Raw genomic sequence first — 12,144 nt, 5'->3', positions numbered from 1 at the left:
GTACAGTTTGGAGCTATCTACATAACAGCCTTTTGACTTCAGTCAGAGCTTTAGATAACCTGTCCTCCAAAGCTGGATCGATCTCTTTCCACGTGTTCATAGCTGTGGTGAGTGTATTTTATACTTTTTGGAGCTATTTTGAACTCTATGGATAACTTGAGCTCAGTTCCCTTGTTTGCTCATGATAGCTGTCACTCATGCACAGTGTGGAATCACCCTGCAAGGGGCTGAGAGCGACATTTTCCTCTCAGTGTTTCCCCCAAGAGTTTATCATGCCTCTCTTCCCATACCTGCTCTCCACCACTGAACATGCAGAATTAGGACTCCACTAACATGCATAGAGGGGCTGTGATTTGGAATTTACTCTATAACACCATTCCACCACCACCACCACCCATATCAGTTAAGTGGTACCTCCATGGCCACTTTTGGCCCTTTTCCACTACCCTTTTTCAGCTCACTTCAGCTCGCTTCAGTTCACTTCAGCCCGACACGGCTCGCGTTTCGACTACCAAAGAACAGCACGACTCGGCTCGCTTCAGCCCTGCTTAGCCCCTAAAACTCGCACGGTTTTGGAGTGGGGCTGAAGCGAGCCAAAGCGAGCCGAGTGAGGCTGGGGGCGTGAGCAGACACTCCCCTGTGCACTGATTGGTGAGGAGGAGTGTCCTCACATGCCCACACACGCCCCGCGAGCACGCTGGGATCTGTAAACACCGTAAACCCGGAAGAAGAATAATTACGAATTACGAGAATTTCTGGAGCCTTATGCGCCTCGCCTCATCTATACGCTCTTGCCAGTATCTGTTGGCGTTGTCAGTGACAACAAGCCACAGAACCAAGACCAGCAACACTAACGACTCCATGTCCTCCATGTTTATTGTTTACTATTCGGGTCGTGAGACTACCGCTTAAAAGCTCACTGTCACTGTTTGCGCCGCCTAACGACATCACGTGACGTCCACCCACTTTCGCTAACTCCACCCAATGTGTCCACCCACTTCCAGCCAGCATGGTTCAGCGCGGTTGTAGTCGAAATGCAACTCCAACAGCCCCGCTCAGCTCGACTCAGCCCAACTCAGCACGGCACGGCTCAGCCCGATTCAGCCGCATTGGTAGTGGAAAAGCGGCATTTGACTCTTTTCTAGAGCCTCTGACTTTCAAATCTGTGGCTCATCATGGCTAACACAGTCAAGTGGCTCTCCCTCAACATGCCACTCATTGTTGAGCTTGTTACACAGACTCAAGTGGAGTCTCCCTTCAAATGCCCTCATTGCATATAATTGATTATAGAGATGCTTGTGGTCCCTTTATAATGTGTTTGGTCTATTTGTATGGTGGACTTATAGATTTTTTTTTTTTCCTGAGGTCTTGACTGTGTTGTCTAGATTTCCCCATGGTACCAAGGGTATGCCCATAAATACAGCCACAGGTGCCCTCCCAATTAACTCTTCCTGCTTAAAGTCATTAGATCAATTTCTGGACTCTTCTGGACTGTTTTAAGAGACAGCCAACTTAGTGTATATCAACTTTTACTTGACAGTATTTCTTATATAGTGAATTAAAGCTGAAATAAATCTATCTCGAATTGATTGATCAAAAGATGGTAGGTTCTGTTCAATTGTACATGTGAGAGGGCTAAAATTGTTCCTCCTGTTTTGCATGTTAAGGATATCAGATGTGCAGTGCAGCCACAAGATTGGCTGGCATCAATGGACATGTGGTTTGCCTTCCAAGGACAGGCAATCCAATTAAAAATCCTACCCTACACCACTTCTGTCTAGCACTTCTTTCGAGGGTGTTCTTGAGATTTATGTAGGTGGTCCTGTCAAGAACACTAGGCTTTCTAACCACAGCTGCAATAGTAGTTCCCTGGGGCTTGTTTAAATTAAGGGACTTTTAAAAGTGGGTTATTAGCCTGTGTCTAAACCCCAAATACCACTGACAAAGATTTGTCATTGTACTTGAGACCTACTAATGTCTGAACACCTTGACAATTTATTCCCCAAATATATTTGTTGTCCTAAATAAATTTGGTAAAATTCGGTCTTTGCACCTGCACCTGTGGGTTTGGCCCCTTGGTCACTTGGCTATTTGCAGGGACTGCTAGACAGTGGAAAGATGTACATAGAAGCCATGGTGTATGATGTATTTTAGCACTTTGCTGGGGCCTCATAAATTTGTCACAATCTTTCTGAAAGAAGTAAGATGCCTTCATCTACCAAGCTCGCCCAAAAGCCTGATGCTGGGAGTTCATAGTTGTACTTGAGGTCCTTAAAAAGGACTCAAAAAGGATGCCAAATTGAAATGCGTATCTCTAATGACAGCCTTTATGCACTGTCAGAAAATAAAGTCCATTATTGTACCTTTAGGGGTACAATGGCTTGTCACTGGGGCAGGACCCTCTAAGGTACTTATTTGTACCCTTTATATACTGCTTGGGAAAATATAAAAAGGAACACATTTTACCTTGAGGTGTAATAATGAGCCCTAGGGGGTACGCTAGTGTAGATTGTACCTTAGGGGACAGAAATGGACTCCTACTGTACCCCTATTTCTGACAGTGTGCTACCACATCAGCAAAAAAGAGTGGGAGAACTTACCTTTATAAATTCACCTTGTATGCAGTGATGGCCAGACAACTGCGGAGTGGTGATCTGGTTAAACACAAGGTTTGTGCCCCAGTCATATAACCTACTTTTGTTAAAGGTCCTATGTGTAAGAAATTGTCAGAATTTAACTTTAAAACATTCAAAAAGTAACCAAAATTATTGACAGAATGTGAAGAAATGACAGTTTTGACATGATGTCAAACACGTCGCTATATGGTGATGCAGAGATATCTCATGAAGTTAGCACATAAACCAGCTAGCCCCGAGATAAGACACGCCATCTGTCTCATAATACTACTTTGTACCTGAGCAGGCAGTAGTAAGTCACTGTCATGTCCCAGTCTGCCCTCAGACCAACATGAGAGAAGCTGCACACATGATAAAGGTTAGAGAAGCAGTTTTGGGACCAAAAGGTTGCTGGTCCAATTCCCTGGACCAACAGGAATGGCTGAAGTGGCCTTGAGCAAGCCACCTAACCTCTAACCGCTCCCCAGGCTGCTCTGGGTATGTTGTACGTCACTCTGGATAAGAGTGTCTGCTAAATGCCATTAATGTAATATAATGTAATGATGTCACTGCATGCACACACGCAAATGGGATCCAGGCACCAAAACATGGATTTGTGGCTATTTTTGGAGAAGGAAAAAGAGATAGATAAGGCACCAAACTGGAAGAAACTGAATGGCAATGATGCACAGCAGCTGTTAAAGAGTGGATCACAGACCCTCGTCTCATTTTTGGACTGAGTGCATACATTTTGCACGAGTTTAAAAGTTACAACTCTTGTACAGTAACTCATGAACAGTTTCACAGTGGCTGTGTGGAAGATCTACTAATGCTGACTTAGCAATTTGCAAAATATATATGTAATGGATATAAATGTCATTGTTTTATTTCCTGTCATTTTAAAACCGGTTTCTTATGATAAGGGTGGACACTCCAACTTTCTGGTGATATGCCCCTTATTTGTTTGGAATGTGGAGTATGAATTCACCAGGTAGCCACATTCTTACACATAGCACCTTTAAGCAATCAATAGACCTTCCAGCATTCCATGAGAGGAAACTCAGTAAGCATTCCTTATTATGCCTTGCAATTGTACTACTTTATTATTTGGTCCACATGGAAGTGATTTGATCAAAATATCAACTATTCATCTGTCACATCACTTTGAGCATTACTTAGGGGAGACTCACATAGGGGGGCGGCACGGTGGTGTAGTGGTTAGCACTGTCGCCTCACAGCAAGAAGGTCCGGGTTTGAGCCCCTTGGCCGGTGAGGGCCTTTCTGTGCGGAGTTTGCATGTTCTCCCCGTGGCCACGTGGGTTTCCTCCGGGTGCTCCGGTTTCCCCCACAGTCCAAAGACATGCAGGTTAGGTTAACTGGTGACTCTAAATTGACCGTAGGTGTGAATGTGAGTGTGAATGGTTGTCTGTGTCTATGTGTCAGCCCTGTGATGACTTGGCGACTTGTCCAGGGTGTACCCCGCCTTTCGCCCGTAGTCAGCTGGGATAGGCTCCAGCTTGCCTGCGACCCTGTAGAACAGGATAAAGCGGCTACAGATAATGAGATGAGATGAGACTCACATAGGAAGTCAAGTCAAGTTTATTTGTATAGCGCTTTTAACAATAAGTATTGTCGCAAAGCAGCTTTACAGAATTTGAACGACTTAAAACACGAGCTAATTTTATCCCTAATCTATCCCCAATGAGCAAGCCTGTGGTGACGGTGGCAAGGAAAAACTCCCTCAGACGACATGAGGAAGAAACCTCGAGAGGAACCAGACTCAAAAGGGAATCCATCCTCATTTGGGCAACAACAGACAACATGACTATAACATTAACAGTTTTAACATGAAGTCAGTTTCGTTGATGTTATAAACAATTCATTGATGAAAACTTAAGTGTTAAACTGTTCATGACAACTGCAGTCCTAAAGTTAGCAAGTCAACTGTAGTCCTCAGCCATAAAACATATACATATTACATATTACTGTAAGCGTCCAGAGCGTCCTCCAGGTATGACTTTCAACTGTCCACATGGGGCCATCCTCCACAGGAGTGATATGATGAGACTCCAACCAGACACAGGGCACCAGGATGGATCAGGAAGTCTGCGCTTCTGCTAGTCGTATCAGTGGTATTTATTTGACAACATCATACTGTCACTTTGTAACTTTGTTGAAGCCCCTGACATGCATGTGCCCCTGTACAAGGAGGGATCCAGGCGACATTCACTGCCCCGGCAGCTATCAGGCGTTCACAAAAACACAGTTACAAATGTGACTTGCAATATATAAAGCAAAAGAACAAGTATGCTTTCAAATCTATGTGCATTTGTGGTTCATTTACTTAGAATAATGTCACATTTACTGTTCATTCCCCTTCCTTTTGGTGAGTATTACTACTAAAGTAAGCAGTATAATTCAGCAACAGTGAAGACATGAACAGCTTGCTGCATTCTTACTTTGCCAAGACTGAAGCCATTTTGTTAATTGGCGGTGTTTTAGGGTTTCTGGTTTCCTTTTCAGCAAGTAAGATACATGTATGCTTGATTGGATATTGTGCTGATATGCTGATTTTTTTTTTTCATAAAGCACTGCTCAGAAATACCCTCATATGTATTTTTTCAACTTTATTCAAAGCTTCTTGGCTTTGCACTGCACTCAACTAAATGTCTAAATGAGCGTTATTGGGAAGCTCTTTCAGTCCGCCATACTTTTCTTACCTTCCCCTTTGTTACTTGGTACACATTTTCTGCAGGCTGGCCAATGTGTGATTGCTATGTCCTTACACCCCACGATGAGTGCAAGGGTATGAGTCAGTCACTGTGAGTCATTTTCAGTCTTACAGAATTATCATCTTCCAGAAACCCATGAACATTTCACCATATCAAGCTGGTGGCAATGGAGTCTCCTTGTCCTGGCTTACCTCTCACAAGCCACTTTGGTAATTAACATGCTAATGAAGAACAACAACAACTATTATTATTATCTCATCTCATTATCTCTAGCCGCTTTACCCTGTTCTACAGGGTCGCAGGCAAGCTGGAGCCTATCCCAGCTGGCTACGGGCGAAAGGCGGGGTACACCCTGGACAAGTCGCCAGGTCATCACAGGGCTGACACATAGACACAGACAACCATTCACACTCACATTCATACCTACGGTCAATTTAGAGTCACCAGTTAACCTAACCTGCATGTCTTTGGACTGTGGGGGAAACCGGAGCACCCGGAGGAAACCCACGCGGACACGGGGAGAACATGCAAACTCCGCACAGAAAGGCCCTCGCCGGCCACGGGGCTCAAACCCGGACCTTCTTGCTGTGAGGCAACAGCGCTAACCACTACACCACCGTGCCGCCCTAGTATTATTATTATAGTTCCTTTCGGAGAACCCAAGGATGCTTTACCTAGTGAAATAATAATTAAAAAAAAATTAAAAACAAAAGGCATGAGCGAACAAGGGAGTTTTTACGTTTATTGAAGGAACCAAGGGAAGGAGCATTACAGATAACCAGACGGAGAGATTTCCAGAGAGTGGAGGCAGCTACACTGAAGACTCTAGACATTCTTGTCTAGGTGTGTGAATGTGATGAAGTGAAACTATTAAGGGAGAACAAGTTAATCAGCTTATTTGTACACTTTCTGGTGTTTCATATTATGCACAGTGATTATCATTCTACACCCTAAGATATAAATAAATAAAACAAGTCTTCCTCAAGCTGTTTTGTGTGCTAAAGAGTTATCATATACTAGCATGGTGGTGTAGTGGTTAGCACTGTCGTCTCACAGCAAGAAGGCTCTGGGTTCGAGCCCAGCAGCCGATGGGGGCCTTTCTGTGTGGAGTTTGCATGTTCTCCCCGTGTCTGTGTGGGTTTCCTCTGGGTGTTCCGGTTTCCCCCACAGTCCAAAGACATGCAGTTAGGTTAACATGGGGTGGCCTTAGGCTGAGGTGCCCTTGAGCGAGGCACCTACTCCTCAACTGCTCCCCGGGCGCTGTTAGCATGGGTGCTCACTGCTCTGGGAATGTGTGTGCTCATTGCTCATGTGTTTGCATGTGTGTGTTCAGTGCTTCAGATGGGTTAAATGCAGAGAGGAATTTAGCAAGTGTATGTGTGATGAATAAAGTTTAGAACCCTACCCTATCAGAAGGGGGTCAAGAAGAACCTTCTTAGCAAGGTTCTTCTTGACCCCCTTCTGATAGGGTAGGGTTCAACAAAGAGCCTTTTAAGGAACAACCTCAAGGAACAACCAAAGAAGAGTTTGAGGTGTAACTTGTGGGTTTTAATAAAATGCTATAACACAAAACAAGACTGATAACTGGAAAGAAGGAGAGCATATATATATACAGTGTTAGTCAAAATTATGTTAACACAAATAACAGAAACCATTTATTCACAAAACATACATCATATGCACAAGAAGATTTACAGGACGGTCTCAACCTGTTCGCCATCGTGTTCAACACACAAAAACCAGCGAGCAACAGTACCATTTAAAGAATAATAAAAATAATCCATTAATGTTAACATAATTTTGACTAACCCTATATATATAGTGTGTATACTACCATGAACCATTCACATTAAACTAGAAAGTGGTAGGAAAAGGACCATACAGAGTACTGAAAATGAATGAACTTTAGATTACATGTAATACAAGCACATAGAGCAGAAATAATTCAGATTTTGATCACAGAAATGTGACAGAGGGAAGTGGCAGAGCAACAGCACACTATTCCTATAATGCGGTGCAAAGACTGAAAGGTTGTGAGTGCTTATAAAGTGCCCTTGATTGTGCTTGGAAACAGACTGCAGCTGTTAATATTCGAGCCACATGGAGAGCTGAGCACACACTGCCAGGGGCAGGTTGGTAGCAGAGGCATATACAAATGTCCAAAGGTTAAGGCTGTAACCTATAAATTTCAGATTAACATCCATGAACAGGGGGCGGCACGGTGGTGTAGTGGTTAGCACTGTCACCTCACAGCAAGAAGGTCCAGGGTTTGAGCCCAGTTGCCAGTGAGGGCCTTTCTGTGTGGAGTTTGCATGTTCTCCCCGTGTCTGCGTGGGTTTCCAAAGGCATGCAGGTTAGGCTAATTGGTGGCTCTAAATTGACCGTAGGTGTGAATGGTTGTCTGTGTCTATGTGTTAGCCCTGTGATGATGTGTACCCCATAGTCAGCTGGGATAGGCTCCAGCTTGCCTGTGACCCTGTAGGACAGGATAAGCGGCTACAGATAATGGATGGATGGATCTATAAACAGGGTGGCATGGTGGTGCGGTGGTTAGCACTGTTGCCTCACAGCAAGAAGGGTCGGGGTGCAAAGCTCATGGCTGACTGGAGCCTTTCTCCCCCTGCCTGTGTGGGTCTCCTCTCATAGTCTAAAATATGCAGATTAGGTCAACTGGCTACTCTGAATTGCCCATAGGTGTGAATGGTGGTTTGTCTCTGTGTTAGATTGATGACCTGCCCAGGGTTCAGCCTGCCTCCTGCCCGAAGTCACCTGGAATTAGCTCCAGCTTCCCCCATGTCCCTGATGGATAAGTGGTATACAAACTGTAAATGGGAACTAATTACAGGTTGCAACTAAAGTTTGCGAGCACGGATATGAAAAAGCATTGGAACACACACACACGCTCCATAGGATTGATCCAATGATTCATTTGATCCAATTCTTTGGATTTGTTGCTCTATGGAATCAATTTTGTGCCAAAATGTTCATACAATACTTTTGAAATATCAAACAAAAATGACAAATCAAAATATAAAAAAACAAAAAAAAGTCAATTTTTTTTAGACTGGCAAACAAATTATTCATGTAATCATGCAAAATATCAGTCTATTACTCTTCAGAAACCTTTTATTTTTGTTCCGCGTCTCTCTCAGTTTTGCTTGACGTAATTTATTTTGGTTGCGATTCCAGCTTTCTCGTTTGCGCGCCCTGACTTTTTGCTTGCAGTTTTGGCACAAACTTCACATGTGGGTGGGCTGTCCAGGAATGCATTCCCATTGGCTAACTTGTGTTTGACTGACAGCTACGCTCAGCCATTCCCTACTCGGATTCTGGCGGACTGTTTGACGAGTGACCGATCCATTGACGGTAAACAAGGATCGAGTGGACTTCAGTGGCAACTATGATATTGAATTTACACTTTGTTGAATTAATTCAATATCATAGTTGCCACTGAAGTCCACTCGATCCTTGTTTACCGTCAGTGGATCGGTCACTCGTCAAACAGTCCACCAGAATCTGAGTAGGGAATGGCTGAGCGTAGCTGTCAGTCAAACACAAGTTACCCAGTGGGAATGCATTCCTGGACAGCCCACCCACATGTGAAGTTTGTGCCAAAACTGCAAGCAAAAAGTCAGGGCGCGCAAACGAGAAAGCTGGAATCGCAACCAAAATAAATTACGTCAAGCAAAACTGAGAAAGACGCGGAACAAAAATAAAAGGTTTCTGAAGAGTAATAGACTGATATTTTGCACGATTACATAAATAATTTGTTTGCCAGTCTTAAAAAAATTGACTTTTTTTGTTTTTTTGTATTTTGATTTGTCGTTTTTGTTTGATATTTCAAAAGTATTGTATGAACATTTTGGCACAAAATTGATTCCCTATTGCTCTATTGCCTCATACCTAATTTCTTAAAAAAACTAAATATTACTTGCCCTGTTATCACTTTGTTACTGGCTGCTGTCACTAAAATTGTAGCTCTGTGTCATGCCTGTGCAAAGAAAATGAATGCTCTGTTAATTTGTCGCTTGCCAATGTGAATGTAGGATAATGTAGCAGCATGGGTTATAAAGTAGCTGCCATCTGAGAGATGGTAAATGTGAGATTGAATAAGACTGTCCATTAATATTTAGATTGGATTAATTCTGGCTGAATATTGATTAATAATTGTTTAAAAATGTACCCACATGGCCACAATAAGTAGATAAACAGGCCTTAGCCAGGTTGGAGCTAATTAGAATGTTATTTTCAGTGCTGTTCTTTGTATAATGCTTTCTATTTTGGTCAGCAAAGCAAGGTACTGACTCAACAGCCCCCCAAGTTTCTCTGGTAAACATGTCCAATCTGGTGTTCCTGATGGTACAAGAGCGTTCCAGACTTGGTTCTATGCTATATGTCCAACCCACACATCCTTCCTCCCTTCCATCTTCCACCTCCACCTCAGAATTCCTCGGTTTGCTCCCTGTTGTGCGGGGTATTGAATTGCATGCTATTTGCCAGGCTGAACAGTCATCATAGCGTCGTCTGTCAGGATTGCCCAGTTCATTAGTGCTACCCTCTCACACCGCCTCTGGGCCATCTGGATAATGGTGATGGCCAAAGTGATGACCAAAGTAATTAATAATCAGAATCAGTTATGGCGTGGCAGGATGATGATGATGTTACTCTTGTGGAAATTGGGTTTAAATGTTTCTGCAGGACATTATTCATTCTCTGTGAAAGGCCATCCTGTCAGATGAAAAGATGTATCGCTGTCATCTTGGGAAACATGACATTCAGATATACTGTTTTCACCTTATTCTGTCATTAATGCAATACTTTAGTCAACCAATTAGTTAAAGCCTTGTGGGATTTTATAAACCTACCAAGATGTCAAGTAACTATATCAGAAGAAATATTCACAAAAGGACAGTCACAGGAGACAGGACACATCTTTTAGTGTGTTCTCTGTGTAAATACAATTTGTACTGCATGTATCTTGGATAGTCAAGTGGGTGTTATATGTTTATAGTAAGTTTAAGAAACCCGTATTCATTTTGATCAAAAGTTTGTTTCTAATACTTGTGTATATATAATGCTGATCTTCTTCTTCTTTTGGCTGCTCCCGATTAGGGGTATTTGACATCTCAGTCTCATCTCTCTTAGTTTAATTCCCAAGCTCTCCACATGTGCTGTCCCTCTGATGTGCTCGTTCCTTATCCTGACCAACCTGGTCACTCCCATCACAAACCTTAACATCCTCAACTCCACCACCTCCAACTTTGCCTCCTGTCTCTTCGTTAAGGGTACGGTCTCCAATCCATACATCATAGCTGGTCTCACTACTGTCTTATACATCTTACCTTTCACTTTTTCTGGGACTTTCCTATCACAAATGACTCCCGAAATCCTTCTCCAACTGCTCCACCCTGCCTGCACTCTCTTTCTCACCTCACTATTGCAGCCCCCATTTTCTTGCACAGTTGACCCCAGGTACTTGAATTCACCAACTTTCTTTACGTCTACTCCTTGCATCTTCACTACACTCTCATCCCCATTCTCAGTGATGCACATGCATTCTGTTTTGCTACTGCTCACCTTCATTCCTCTTCGTTCCAATGCATACCTCCATCTCTCCAAACCCAACTCAACCTCCTTTCTACTTTCACCACAGATTAGATTAGATTAAATTAGATTAGATAAAACTTTATTGATCCCTTTGGGAGGGTTCCCTCAGGGAAATTAAGATTCCAGCAGCATCATTACAGATAAACAGAGAAAATAAATAGAGAAAACTTCTAGATAAATTACAATACATTATTTACATATACAAATATAAAAAGAATAAGATATGAGGAAGAGGGGGGGAAGGAGGGGGGAAGGGAGGGGGCGGCGGCAGGAGAGATATTGCACTTTATATTGCACATTATATTGCACATTGTCCGGTATTGCTTATTGTTAGGCTAGGCTACTGCTCCTTCCCATCCTCTGTCCTCCTGTTACCCCTCCTCCCCCCCCAGAGAGTAGTTGTACAGTCTGATGGCGTGAGGGACAAAGGAGTTAAGTCTGTTCGTCCTGCACTTGGGAAGGAGCATTCTGTCACTGAACAGGCTCCTCTGGTTGCTGATGACGGTGTGCAGAGAGTGACTGGCATCGTCCATGATGTTCAATATAGTTTGTCCATAGATCTCTTCTCTGCCACCGTCACCAAAGAGTCCAGCTTCATGCTGACCACAGAGCTGGCCCGCCTGATCAGTTTGTTCAGCCTGGATGTGTCCTTCTTGGATGTGCTGACCCCCCAGCACACCACGGTGTAAAACAGGACACTGGTGACCACAGACTGATAGAACATCCACAGGAGCTTCCTGCGGATGTTAAAGGACCACAGCCTCCTAAGGAAGTATAGCCTGCTCTGTCCCTTCCTGTATAAGTGATTGGTGTTGCAAGTCCAGTCCAGCTTGCTGTCCAGCCACAGCCCGAGGTACTTGTAGGAATCCACAGCCTCCACCTCGACTCCCTCGATCAGAACTGGTCATGACCTTGGTCTGGACCTCCCAAAGTCAATGACCAGCTCCTTGGTCTTCGAGGTGTTGAGCTGCAGATGGTTCCTGTTGCACCACACAGCAAAGTCCCTCACCAGGCTCCTATACTCCTCCTCTCTGTCATCACTGATACACCCAATGATGGCTGTGTCATCGGCAAACTTCTGAATGTGACACAACTCCGAGTTGTAGCAGAAGTCCGTGGTGTACAGGGTGAAGAGAAGAGGGGCCAGCACCATGCCCTGGGGTGCTCCGGTGCTGCTAATCACAGTGTCA

The sequence above is a fragment of the Neoarius graeffei genome, chromosome 11, assembly GCF_027579695.1.
Source record: "Neoarius graeffei isolate fNeoGra1 chromosome 11, fNeoGra1.pri, whole genome shotgun sequence".
In the NCBI taxonomy this organism is placed as follows: domain Eukaryota; kingdom Metazoa; phylum Chordata; class Actinopteri; order Siluriformes; family Ariidae; genus Neoarius; species Neoarius graeffei.
The sequence above is the reverse complement of the archived record's forward strand: the minus strand, read 5'-3'. Positions refer to the sequence as shown.